We start from the raw sequence: 15,000 nt of genomic DNA on the forward strand, positions 1-15,000 counted from the left end.
AAAAGGGAAAGGGCCAACAAAACAAATAAACAGAAGCAAGTTTTAGTCCGTGTAAGCATGTGTGCGCATGTTAGCTGCTGTGCACGTGTTTGCGTTTGTGGGCGTGGCACACCCCCCTGAGGAAACAGAAAGGAAAAAGGAAGCACAACAAATAGTAGGAAGCTACCAGGAAGAACTAGCAGAGCTAGCAGGTGAAAACAATCAGAATCAGGCAATTACACAGGCAGTACACTAGCCCAGCCCAGCCTAGCACTTAAAACTCTGCCAACAACAGTCCATTATGTTTCTCACAACAGACACTGCAGTAAGCTAATAGAAGTGAAAACTGAAAAAGCTTTACTGAGACAAAGAAATGTTAGGGGCTGTCATTGCTGTTATAAGGCAACATATGCAACATGCTGAGGGTGGTGACAATGGAAATGCTGCTGGACAACCCACAGTGAGGAGACGGAGAAGAGTGTACAGGCCCAAGGTAACCTACCAGGGGCTACATGAGCTGGAGATAGTGGAGCACTATAGAGTGGACAGAGACCTCCTGCAGCAAATTGTTGAGCTGTGCAGGCCACACCTCACACACAGAACCAACAGAGGGGAACCCATCCCAGTGGAAACCAAGGTATGTGTTGGCCTAAGAATATTAGCAACAGGTACCTTCCAGAGACCAACTGGTGATGTGATGGGGATATCACAGGCATCAGCATCCAGGGTACTACACCAGTTCCTGGATGCCATGTCAGCACATGTTGGTGATCATGTATATTAACCCAATTCCCGTGAGGTATTGGCCAGCAATATGTCTCTTCCAGCAAATAGCAGAATACCCTGAAGTAGTGGGTGCAATAGACTGCAGGCACATATGCATCAAAGCACCAGCCGGGGCGGGTAGGGTCTACTTCAACCGCAAGGGCTTCCCCTCCATCAACTGCCAGGTCATGTGTGATGCCCAGGGCATAATACTGAATGTGTGTGCAGGCTGCCCTGGAAGCTACCATGATTCCCATATCTGGCATCTGACGCAGCTGTACGAGACATTTGCCAATGAGGACATACCACATGGTCACCTAGTGGGGATGATGGCTATGCACTGGAGCCGTGGCTGATGACACCCATCAGAAACGCACACACACCTGAACAGGAACGCCATAATGAGGCACATGCACAAACACATAATGTAATAGAGCGTGTGTTTGGGCTGCTCAAGTCATGGTTCCGGTGCCTGGACACATCTGGTGGAGCCTTGCAGTACTCACCAACTACATGTACCCAAATTGTCATGGTATGTTCTATGCTACATAATATGATCTTGCGATAACAGCTGCAGCAGGACCAGCATAGGCCTGGCCCAAACAGCCCCCCACCATTGCCAAGGCCATCACAGGCAGAGTGTGACTCGAAGGAGGAACAACCTGAGCCTGCCCCAGTAGGCAGAAGGAGGTGTGCCCAGTATGCTGGCCTTGGCAAAGAGGCAACGCATAGCACATACACTGGCTCAGTAGGAACTCTGGAAATGATACCCCTCTCGACTCAGACATAAAGTAAAAGGGATGCCTAAGTTGACACTACCTGCTTCCAAACATGTGCAGGGAGTGTAGTATGTGCATCCGACATAGGCAGCCCTGCAGCACCACCTAAGGCATGAACGCCATGTGTTAAGCAATATAAAGCAATGCTAAACAGCAATTACCACCATGTAGTATATGCAAACAAAATCGCACACACCAACTAGCGCAACTGTGGTCAATGTTCAGTAATATTGTGCAACGTCCAGCAATGTTGGTGAATATTGAGCAATGTCAGACAAGCCTGGTCTAAGTAGGGTATAGCTGAACAAAAGCCAACATGCTCATATTTGCTTAACAGGCCCTTAAGCAGTCTGGTCTGCTCAGTATGAAAATATAAAGCAGTGACGGGTCTCGAACCCAGGATACTGTGCACTATAGCCAAAGTATTGAACCACTAAACATGACAGTATTGCAGGGGTCCACCTGTATGATGGAATGTTGATAAGTCTATGCAAAGTATTCCATGGAAACCCTGCAGGCACAGCATAATCTTTGTTGAGTTATGACACAAAGGTGAGTCCTGCAGTGAGAACAGAACCTGACTTCCAACACACACAGTATAAATGTTAATATTGGTCATGTTTGCATACATCAGCAAATGTAGTGGACCTCAGATAGCAACATACTGAAGGGTCACACTGGGCATGCTCACACACTTGAATTAATGAGACAAATGTCAGGCAACAAAACATGGAATGTCAGAACTGGGCATGCTCACACACTTAGGCCATGTCTGTGTACCGCAGTGGGCCACATATCTGGCAGTTGCATGTGTTAACCCAGGAACCTGCCACTATAAAGCAATCTGCCCTGTGCACACAGTTATATGACAACAGACACATCTATAATATAGTGGAACCCTGTCATAATCAAATATGTTCTGCAGATACTGAAGTTCTTCATGGAAACTGGTAAAGCAAAGATGATAAAGACCTGCAAACAGTATCAGCAATAAACATTGTGCATCTTGAACATTAGCATAAGTTCAGAGGTTGATACTAGGCTATCTGCCCTAGGGCATGTATAAGCCTAGCCAGAGTGTGTTTGGCATTCGCAACCCTGTCAGATTACTACACTGTGTGTGTGAATAATAGGTCACACAAGATAGCCCATGTACGTTTATGCTAGTGTGCCTCTGTCTAGCAGGGACACAGAAGATATCCCAGGGGTAAATATACAATCACCCATACAGTCGCCAAGATGTCTCCAGTAGGTGGTCAGTGGGTGGCTCTGCCTATGTGAAACTGGGATTACATTCTGTAGTGAGTGGAGCCTCTGGGATAAGAATTTGTCCCACCACAATGTCCTATTAACATCTGTGCTGAGGCATATGTCCCTGCAATGTGTAGCTCCAAGGGAGTTGGATATCCTGAGGTGGAGCATGTCCAGTAATTCTGGTTTGGGTATAGCTGTAAACAACAGGCACACATCATATCTGAGTAGGTGGTAAGCGACTGAGTAGAGCTGGAGTTACTGCATCTGAACTATGCAGGGCATCTGTGTGAGTCCCTAGATCTGCTTGGTGACCGTCCGTGGCCAGTACAGTTGCTGCAGGTGTCAGGTAAGGTACACCCCAAATGTGGCATTGTAACCAAGCATGGATGTGATGAGTATAGGGGCACAATGACCTCACTCGATCTAGATGTGAAACCATATGGGATAAGGTGGCACACACAGAAGGTTTTTCCAACCACTTTGGCAACGTGAATGTTAAAGGCGACAGTACGAACATTTGATGTCCCCAATCCCCTAACAACTCCTACGTATGTAATGGAGTATTACCTACGTGGTAATGCATGGGTATGTTGTTACTCCCAAAGGGGATGACTATGCAACTAATGGCATTTAGCTGTAGGCCATGGCTCAGGCACCAGTCATCCATCTCTGTGAGACCCTGATTGAGTATGCATGTGGCAGCTGGAGAGTTGATCATGGCACCCAGTTTGCAGTAAAGTGCAAACATGTTCAGCCATATTCCCCCTGTGATAGCCTGTGCATAAGACAAATATATAATGAACAAGAGAGATCCCAGGACCAAGCTGTGTGGGATGCCATGTGTAACTGGTGTATAGTCAGACATTGCACATGCAAGTCTGACCATGTGGGTGTTATCCCTGATCTAGGTATCAATCCATTGTGTGAGATATGTGTCCAAATTGATGCTGGTGAGCCTATGCATAATGGCCCAGTGGGTTATTGTGTTGAATGGTTTTGCAAGGTTCAGGTAGGCTGTGTGGATAGCCGTCCCTATGTCGATGGACCTGTTAGCCATTTAAAGAATACCTACAGGTTCAAGAGGCAAGATCTGCCCACAACAATGGTGAAATGAGTAGGACACAGTGTCTGTAGGCTCCCAATGTCTATTTGGAGTCCTATGACAATATGCTCCATAGCTTTGCAGAACAGGCTACATAGGCTTATAGGGCAATATTGTCTGTGGTCTGTTGTGGCACCAACTCTGTGGAGCAGGACCACTGTTGCAGTACGCCATTCTTTGGGTACATATCCTGTGGTAACTCCGATATTGAACAGTGATGTAATGTGAGGGTTGCGTTTGTCATGATGCTCGTGTATGATGCAGGCTGGGACACCATCTGGTCACATTGATACTGTGATGTACGCTGTGGGGAGGGCAGCACTCACCTGTTACTGTGTGATGTCAGGGAGGTTATACTCTGTTGGGATGGATAGTTGCTCCTTAGGGGGGATGGGTGGGAGACATCTGCACTGAACCTGTTTGCCAGGATGTAGGCAATGCCAGTGGGTTCAGGGTAGGTTTAGTCAGTATGCAGTAACTCACAGCATATCAGTGAGTTTCCACCCAGGTTCCTGACATAACTGAAGAAGGCTGTGTGATAGTCCTACATGTCAGGTGCAATTGTCTGGTAGAAGCGGCCCTTAGAAAAGTCCATGAGTGATTGTAGCTGTCTGCTAATATAGATCACAGATGCCTTCCCAGTCTGGGATTGTGCTCTATCATGTAGTAGCATCCTCCTGATGTTGTTCAGCTTATTAATGGCTGGGGTCTACCAGACAGGTCCCCTGCCATTGTAGTAGTGGGTCTTGTTGTTATTTGGGATAGCACAATCCATGCAGTCCACTAGGTGTCCATAGAATGTGTATGTAAAGGATGCAGCAGTATGAGCCGTATATGCCACTGTCTCAGGATCTCTGAAGGATACCACCTTGCTTGGTGAAGTGAGATGTCGGATCATGAGAAGTTCACCATGATTACCCAGGATGAGTGTGTGGAGGGTATATGTATGTCCTGTGAGATACATGTATGTTCTGACCTTACCAATGAGGGGTATATCACTGGTGTGGAACATAGAGTCCCCATGTTGGTGATGAGCAGGTCCAATATGTATTCCCCCTTGTGGCTGTGCTGACTGGTTGTGCCAAAGCATATGAGTCCACAAATTGTAGTGACTGTTGGCTGACGTTGTCGGGCTTGAGTAGTATCCCAGTCAATATGTGTGTATATGAAGTCACACAATATAATGGTGTCTGTGGAGACCTTCATATTCTCCATAGTTCCATAAAGCCGAGTGTGGTTCCTGTGTTTGGGAGTGTGTTCTGTAGCAGGCAACAAACTGAAAGGCAGTATTGCACAATGGTAGTTGTATATGTATGGTCTGTGATGCTTTGTGCAGTGCTACTAACCTGGAGGTGTGTGTATCTGTGATGTATATGGATACTCTCCCTAGTTGTGTTGTCTGTTCCAAGTCTTGTTGTCAGACAGCATGTTATGAAACATAACCCGGTAGTGCTGGTGTGCATAAGTGAGCCTGAACCAGGTGTCTGTCAGTGCACAGATATTGCTCTCCTCCATACTGAGGAGAGTCCTGAGTGGCCACAATATGAGGTTAACACAACTGTTGTTGAGTAGCATTACCCTTAGTTTCATTTAACCTGTAATGTCTATGGATGTGGGTTTGTCTTCTGAGCCCTGCTTAAAAAAGGCACTCTGGTGGTAGCAAGAGCCTCAGCCAGCATACCAAAGTCCAAGGGTGACAGGTGCAAGCTGTCCATAGTGAAGGTACGTGGCATGTTGAGCATGTCACCATATGCTGACAGACACTGTATCCCCTATGAATGAAACAAATTTGTTAGCCAACTGTTAAATGTGATATGTGTGTCCGTATACTGTGACATCATAATTGGTGGGTGTAAGATGCTTGACAAGGTCAGGGTCATACTGGCCTGGGCTACATGATCAGAGTGTACCTCCATGTATCATGTCATGTGGTCCAGGGAGTAACGTCTGAGGTTACACACACCAGAATGGACAATGATGGTGCCAGTCTTGTACTTGCTTTGGAGTGACCTGACTGCCTGTGTTATGCGGCAGATCCTGGCACTCAACAGACAGCCCAAAGTGACTATTCCCTTGTCAGGGCTGGTGAGTGGTATGTCAGTGTGTCTGAACATAAGTGTTGCCTATTACAAGTGTATTAGGTGTGTTGTTTAGCCCGAAGGGCAGTGACTGTGTGGCACACTGACATTGGGAACTTTGTGATATGTGGGTATTGTAGTGGGGTAGCAGGTGTGTGTGTGTCTGCTTTGGAGGTCTCTGCTGCTTATGTAGAGTACATTTACAGGATCTGAGTATGTCAATGTGTGCTAATGTGGTTTGAGTGCTGTTGCTAGAGGATATGTGAGACTGATATGTGGTGTGTGTGGTTACCTTCACCACCTGATAGACTGTGCCAGTCATGGGTCGAGAGAGTTCAGCTCCCTGTATGTCTATATAGGTGCATCTCACACATATATCTTAGTTTGTCGGGAGGAGGAGAGGGTTGTCTGTGTACATGAGGCAGATGTGACATTGTGTCAGTATCACAATATCCACCAGCTGGACTGAAGAGTATACACAAAACCAACCCCTGGACATGCCAGGATATTATCATGACATACTCTGTAGCCTGATCACAAAGGATCAGTAGGGTGTTAAGCATGTAAAAGAGTATAACAGGGATCAGTGGTCATGTCTGTTAGTGTTTTGTAAAGAGGAGCTGAGAAGGAGTCCAGACTGAATCATGACACCTCCTTCAGCTATGTCATAAATATCAATGTACACCCATATATGTCCTGAGTCAGGGCCAACTGTACCTGAGTGTCAATGCCAACATCATGACAGACAGGCCCATATGTACATACCCATCCCCCATATCATCATACCAGGAGATATCACATGTAGAATGGATGAGCAGCTACCCCCACTGCCAAAAGCATGGCAGCAGGTGGAATACATTGATTCCCAATATGTGTCATGCACAAACTACAGAACAAACAGATCATGCACCTGAACAGTCAGCTGAGCCACACCCCTATACAGGATGTGGAACCATTGAATGTGTCACAGCTACATATGGCACTCCCCACAAGTGTTAGTGCACAACACAGCATGGGAAGTCAAGTCCAGTATGCCTATGAGATCTGATCTGCAAGGTCATGGAGTCCATCATGGTTGCAGTCATAAACAGAGCTATTGGAAGCTGACACACACACAACCCTACCAACTGTGGTATGTTCATGTGCGGATCATGGTTACCAAACATGCTAGACTGTTTGCAAGGCAGCCACCCAGGACATACATCAATGAACACATCTACACATGTGTCACATAGACTTTGAATAGCCCTTTATCAACATCCCAGACACATGTAGTATCCACAAAACCAAGAAGCTGTGCATAAATATGTGTTGACATATGACGGAATGTCAATGTGTCCACAGATAGATCACACAAGGTAAGGATACTGAGGTCATGTTCAAGCTCTTGACACCTGCTGACCCACATGGACCATTCCTGGAATGGCATAAAACAAAGTGTACACACATCACCATGTCCAGTCTGCTGATGTCACCATCCTATAAATACAGCAGGAGAAGGAAACTAGATAGTAAAGCAAATAGCACGCCGTGTTAATGTCTTTTCCAGTATCATAACATAGTTAAGTAGGGTTTTGAATCTTGCAAACTCTGTGTGTATGTGTGCAGTTTCCTTTGAGAGGTGTTCCCTTTTTGGAGACTGGGAAAACTCAGTAAAGGAGGTACATTCCTCTTTGGAAAGTCTGATGATGTCACCATCCTACAAATACTGCAGGAGAAGGGACAACAGCTAGTCAAGCAAATAGCATGCCATGTTAGTGCGTCTCTTTCTCGTATCATAACATCATTAGGTAGGGGTTTGAATCCTGCAAACAGTGTGTATGTGTGCAATTGTCTTTGAAAGGACTGTCCTTTTTGGAGACTGTGAAAACACACTAAAAGAGGTACATTCCTCTTAGGAAAGTCTGATGATGTCACCATCCTACAAATACAGCAGGAGAAGGGAAACCAGCCAGTAAAGTAAATAGCGTGCCATGTTAATGTGTTGATCTTTAGTATCATAACATAGTTAGTTAGGGGTTTGAATCCTGCAAACAGTGAGTGTGCGTATGTGTGCAATTGTCTTTGAAAGGAGTGTCCTTTTTGGACACTGTGAAAACACACTAAAAGAGGTGCATTCCTCTTTGGAAAGTCTGATGATATCACCATCCTACAAATACAGCAGGAGAAGAGAAACCAGCCAGTAAAGCAAATTGTGTGCCATGTTAATGCGTCACTGGGTTTGAATCCTGCGAACCGTGTGTGTGTGTGTGGGGGGTTGTGTGTATGTGTGCAATTGTCTTTGAAAAGAGTGTCCTTTTTGGAGACTGTGAAAACACACTAAAAGAAGTACATTACTCTTTGGAAAGAAGCAAATAGCGTTCCGTGTTAGTGCGTCTTTCTCTAGTATCATATAGTTAGGTAAGGGTTTGAATTCTGCAAACAGTGTGTGTGTGTGTGTGTGTGCAATTGTCTTTGAAAGGGGTGCCCTTTTTGGAGACTGTGAAAACACACTGAAAGAGGTAAATTCCTCTTTGGAAAGTCTGATGATGTCACCATCCTACAAATACAGCAGGAGAAGGTAAACCAGCCAATAAAGCAAATAGCGCACTGTGTTAATGCGTCACTATCATAGCATAGCTCAGTAGGGGTTTGAATCTTGCAAACAGTGAGTGTGTGTATATATGCAATTGTCTTTGAAAGGAGTGCACTTTTTGGAGACTGTGAAAACGCACTGAAAGAGGTACATTCCTCTTTGGAAAGTCTGATGATGTCACCATCCTACAAATACTGCAGGAGACGAAAAACAAGCCAGTACTGCAAATAGCACACTGTGTTAATGTGTTTTCCCCTAGTATTATAACATAGTTAGGTAGGGGATTGAATCCTGCAAATGCTGACTGTGTGTGTGTCACTGTTGGTCAACACAGTGCGGTTTTGCTTTTACTATGGTATGACATAGTATGATGACAACAGTAAGTGCATTGCAGACATCAGATATCTGTGTGGCAAATATATATGTGTACATGTCCCGTCAATCAGTACATAGGTGTGAAGCCGGCATACTACATGAATACATTTGTTTCCATTGACAGGTTGTGCCGCTGCTACTCAGATCGTAGGTCACATATGTATGTATGTGACACGGCCGTCCACTGTCGTGTTCTGTGGTCAAGGTCATCTGTGGCACACACACCCATGACAGTTACTTAAGAGTAGTGTGAGTGAGGGTATATGCCTGGGGTATATGTCAGACATGGTCATACACAACAAAGTCTGCCAAGAATGAACAGTCTTTATAGGTGTACGACTGCCTTGTGGATATGCATTCAGGCCTCTAATGTCTGTGATACACCTTGGGACTCCACAATACCTATGGATATGTGGATACCAAGGGACACATGACATAACATGGGTCTGTATGTACACAATGGTACCCGACATGCATGTTGAGGGCTACCACCGGTGTGGTACTGATGGGATAGTATGTATAGTACATGAGGATGACTATGCCATAGTCGGCTTATTGCTATGCAGCATGTATCACACAACAGGTATCTGTCTGTATGATACCCTTGTGTAGGATATGCGTCCCATCCAGGGAATGCATTGTAGGCCATTCCATGCATTCCCAGATTTGGATGGGCACATCCCTAGTGTGTCTGCATGTACCTAAGGGGGCTATATGACACACAGGTGTGGTCACAGTAATGGGTGACGGTCATCACCACTGGCTAGTGTTATAGTGTAGCAACGGAAGGATCCAACTGATACTGGGTTCCCTACTACTGTGTGTTATTTGTCAGGACATCATCCAATGATTGCTTATAGTCATGCTGTTGAGGTTGTGTATACTAACAGACTGCAAATTATTGACTGATATTAATGGTATCACCCACAGCATAGTGTCAACCCATGTCATACACACATCTAACCATGTTAGTACATAACTGTAGTAGAATGATACTGGCCATTGAAAGATGCAATGTGATGTTAATAATGTGTACGACAGGGTATGCCACACGTCCCATGTGTCCACTATGCACGTACATCCAGACAGTGCGCACCCACCATGTTCACAGATGTACACTTGTTAATCTGTACTGCACACATCACACACATACTGTCCACTCACTAACACATGCTGGCAATACATCACATATCAGCCAAGGGGCACATGGGTGGATAATACATAATTAGACCTAACAGTGGTGTAAACAATGCTACATTGACAATCAGAGCTTTGATGCATAATGTCTGCTCAGATATACCTACAAGGATGTAGTTAGACTTCCTTGTTGACAACTCGCTATTATTGTTACACTGCTATAGTGTCACCCTGTGCATCAGCATCATGTTAGCCTGTCTCTCCATCGATAATGCAGATGACAGGAGGTGGCACAGGTATCATCATATGCACAGGGCATTTTGTTGTTTGCCAGAGCCTGACATTGACCCATCCAATCGACATGTCTGTGTGTGTGTGTGTGTGTGTGTGTGTGTGTGTGTGTGTGTGTGTGTGTGTGTGTGAGGGACAACAGTACAGCATGGGCCAATGTTGATGTAATGTGTGTGTGTGTGTGTGTGAGCCCTAGTTGTTTGCTTAATGTGTGTGTGTCTGCATGCACACAGCTCCACCATGTGGCTGCCATATACGGTGGTTTGTGGGACAGCCACAGACTGTACCTGCTTGGCTGTACAGATCACTGTCTCCGGCCATGGACACAGTACCTGTGACTGGCAGGGGTGCTACGGACAGTATCGGGTACCAACCCTGACTGGGTACTGTCATCAGAGGCAGAGGTATGACGACTGGACCCATGTCCCTGCTGGGACTGGCCAGAGCCATGTGCACGTGGTCTACTGGGATGGACAATTGACAGGCCAGCCCCAGCATTGCTGGGGCTGGTACTGCCACTATGGGTGCGGCTGTGAGCTGCGGGCCATCTGCGACCACTGCCAACTGTTGCTGGCATGCGTCCGCATCGACATCGCAACCGTCCCGCATGGTCCTGGCTCGAGGAAGATATGTTGTGGAGGGCATCTATTGTCTCCCCCCCAACGTCTATCAATGACCTCGGTGTATGTCCAGATGGCACTGGCACGGTTACGGATTCTGTCATTGATAGCGGTGTTATGTTCCCGCTGCACCCTAAGTCCCTGCCTGGTGTACCGTTCCATACGTGCCTGAGCCTGCATTACAGCCCGGAACATAGTGGTCGTCGTAAGACCTGCGAGGGCATGCCTGCCAGGGGCAATACGTCCAGTGGTGCTCCCCCGAGAACCCCTGGACCTCCACCTATGTGGTACCGTTCCAGGTCTATGGCTATGGCTGCTGTGAGGGGATGCACATGCCATGGGTACCACATTCTCCTGGTCAATGCCAACTGTATGCTGTCCCTCCCCTATGGCCATTGGTGGTGAGGGATGTAATGGCAGTATTAGTGTGCGCATAGATGGGGTTGAATGCTGTGTACTGTCGATTGGTGGACCAATGACAGACCCTGTCAAATCTCCCTGTGCCAAAATACATGTGTCTTCATCACTATCCGTGGCAGTGGCTTCAGGTCGTCTGCTGCTTTCACCAAGCCCTACCTCAGCACCTGTGAGAGGAAGACAGGAAACACACGTTACGGTCTGCACATGCACACATGCACACATGCAAACATGCACACATGAACACATGCACACATGCACACATGCACACATGAACACATGCACACATGCACACATGCACACAGGCACACAGAAACACTTGCACACAGGAACACAGGAACACATGCACACTCCTCACTACATCACTACAGCAGATACACACACACAACAGAAATCCAAATCATACTCAATACTGGTTGAAGGTGGGTGACAGTAACACAAGGCAAACAGTCATGCACACGTGTCAGCATGCAAAATAAGTGTGGATCAAGTCCATGCAGTGTGAGTGTAGACAGCCATAGTTAATGACAGTGTACATGGCTGTGGTGCATGTGTGTACATGTTAAGTGATTGCCTACACCCTGGAACACAATGTTTACAAGGACACAACATTTCTGTGCAAGTACTATAAGTTCTGCTATGTCCTGTGCACCATCACACACAGGTATACATACCATGGCTGCGTGTGTTATTTGTGTGTCACATGGATTTCCATGTCTGATTGCAGTGTCTGTGTCTGTAGCAGATAACTGTGGACACAGGTGTAGCACATGCATGCTATGTACATACAGGGGATGAGTGGTGCATGTATACGTGATGGGATACCAATCCTGGAAATGGCCATTGTAACAGTATGGGGTGTAGTACCATTAGCCATCATCATCATGCATCATGTCGTCACTCAAGGCCACTAAAGTGTGCTAGACCACCGCCTAGCATGCTGTACCTGAACCACAGTGCCGTGGCTAAGTTCACAATTACACAGCCATGTTACACAAGGGTGTGTGAGGTGTCCAATAGGGAGCACTGTCTAACATGACTGTGTTATGTGTTGAGGAGTGTTGCATAGCCCCATGCTAGGCCCCTACCCCTCAGGTATAGTATGTGTGGTGTGTGAATGACATGTGGGATACTGAAGTGTGACCTGGCAGCGGGTGTCCGGTTACACTATGTGTAGCATGTTGAGGTGTACTGCATATGACAAACGTGTTATGTTGTGTACATGTGTGTCAACTATGCCTATCCAATGTGCAGTACAGTGTTGCCACATTTGTGTCTGATGCTCTGTGCATTGCATGTGATTGAGGCAGCTACTGACATTACTGAGATGTTTCATGTCTCACAGCAAACATTCACAACATGCATTATGCGTAGGTGTGTTATGTGTACATGGCCTACACCTCACCTATGACATGCACAGTTCAATACCAAGTTTAAAGTGTTAACACACTCACCAGCATGTAACGTCTGCCCTGCTGTCACACCAGGGGGACCTGCAAGAATATGACACAGTTTGTCAATGGCCACAACTGTGGCATTGCTACTGTGAGTGTGCTAATCTACAGTAGAACAACAGGCATAGGTGTACAGATACTATTCAAATTATCAGTATTGCACACAATAGGCAGCACAACTGCTAAACACAGTACACATCTCACACATGCATAATCTAACAATACAGGTAACAGTAGTCTACAGCTAGGGCATGTTACCTGCACGCTCCATGTCACCATGCTGGGTGGCTCCGGCCTCCATGATGACACATGTGTGATGTTGTTGTTGCTGTAGGCCAGGAGCCACCACACTTAGCAGCAGTTCTTCCACTCTGGTGAGGGGGGGATGTATGGCCACCCCACCACCTGTGGCAAGCAGTTGTCTGTGGATATCAGACGCACGCCACCAGACATGTCTAATTAAATCACTGCAGTGATGACGTACCTGCTCATATGTCCGGTTATGCATGCCTATGTCATTTACTCGACGAACAAGTTCTTGCCACAGTGCAGTATGCTCCTGCTGGTGCTGGCTGGCCCTTGAAAACAGCAGAGTATAGTGCTGAACCACGCTGTGGTGGATTTCCTGTTCCTCTGCAGCTGTGTAGCAGGGGTTCCTGTGATGAGCCATAAGCCTGGAAGACAAGTAAACAATATGTGTGAGCAAGTCATGTGGCACACTTAACATTATACAGTACAGATATCAGTTAACTGCCATATATAGCATCTGTTCGTCTGTCAGAGGATACACACATTCAATACCACATATCAGTGCTCAGCCCACAACTGGCTGACAGTGCCTGCCACACTCCTTATGACACACCAGTATACACCAGCACTCGGCTCACTGTTTGGGATCCAATGCACAGCCTTGCCAGTGGGTACATATCAAGCTAATGCATGCAGAAATATGTCATCCATTGCAATGAATGTGAAGTACAGTTACAGTATAACCAGTAACCCACCCTAGTTGTTGATGCCATACCCCTACCTAACATATGTGCACAGTTGTTAATATAGCTGGCATACTGCTGTAACAAAGTATACATGTTGCTAGGTACACACGCAAACTCTGCATCACACATGTGATTGCGGACATGGTACAGGCATCATCACACACACATCAGACATTCATACAACACACAAATGTATGCTAACAAAGATGAGCATTTGCATGTACCTTACAGTACTGTGTGTCCCTACTTACAGATACCTATGCCTGAGGAATGTAATCTGTGCAGACTACAGGAAACACACAAGACAGTGTTACCAGGGAATGTGAACATACACCATACTGTGCTGTTTAGGCCTACAGCTTCAGGTGGTACAAATGTCGGCTGGATTCACCAGCAGTACCACTTACTGAGCACACATGTATTGCTTCAGCCTATGATGGGACACCACAGTCGTACACAAGGAACTACGTCACAACATGTACCATCCTACTATGTCTGCATCCCAATAACTGACACATCTTTCCCTGGCCTCACACTTAGGACACAAACGACCATGACAGAAACAACCTCACACTTAGCTATCACACCATCACAGACCTTGTACACATTCACTGTCACACTCATTCCACCTTACATAGCAGGTATTGCACTGTGTACATGTCTGTGTGCATTGTGTCATAAGTAGGTAATACGCTATTGTCGCTGGGGCCTACAGCAGCTTAGCCATATGCTACGCTGCCTGTGACACACATGTAATTAGATTTCACTTCCTCCTGTCAACCGGATACACAGAGGTGATTCCAAGGGCGTGTTACCTATCCCCCAGACAATCATCAGGGTTATGTCTGACATCTGCTACTGAATAGCCTTGTTTGTTCATGCTGGGTGGTTTACTCCAGAGTATGGCATATTTGCCAATAGGAGCCTATCCCTCCAGCATGTGCTGTTTAGTGAGGTTGCGGGGACTAGGGACTTAGGCCGTGTAGCCCGGTGGGATTGTGAGGTGTTGACATGGTGGTTGTCTGACTGATATGGGTGTGGCATACCTCTGTATATTTGGCAGAGGTAACCTCTGGGTGGCCGGTATACAACGCACTGTAGCTGTGGTTATGTGAGTCAGTCTGCATAGGGTATGTGTTTCAGGGCAGTATTACCCTTTGTGAGGTATGTCTGTGGCCT

This window comes from Protopterus annectens, chromosome 11.part0 (assembly GCF_019279795.1).
Source record: "Protopterus annectens isolate FY-2018-M chromosome 11.part0, PAN1.0, whole genome shotgun sequence".
NCBI classification, from domain to species: domain Eukaryota; kingdom Metazoa; phylum Chordata; order Ceratodontiformes; family Protopteridae; genus Protopterus; species Protopterus annectens.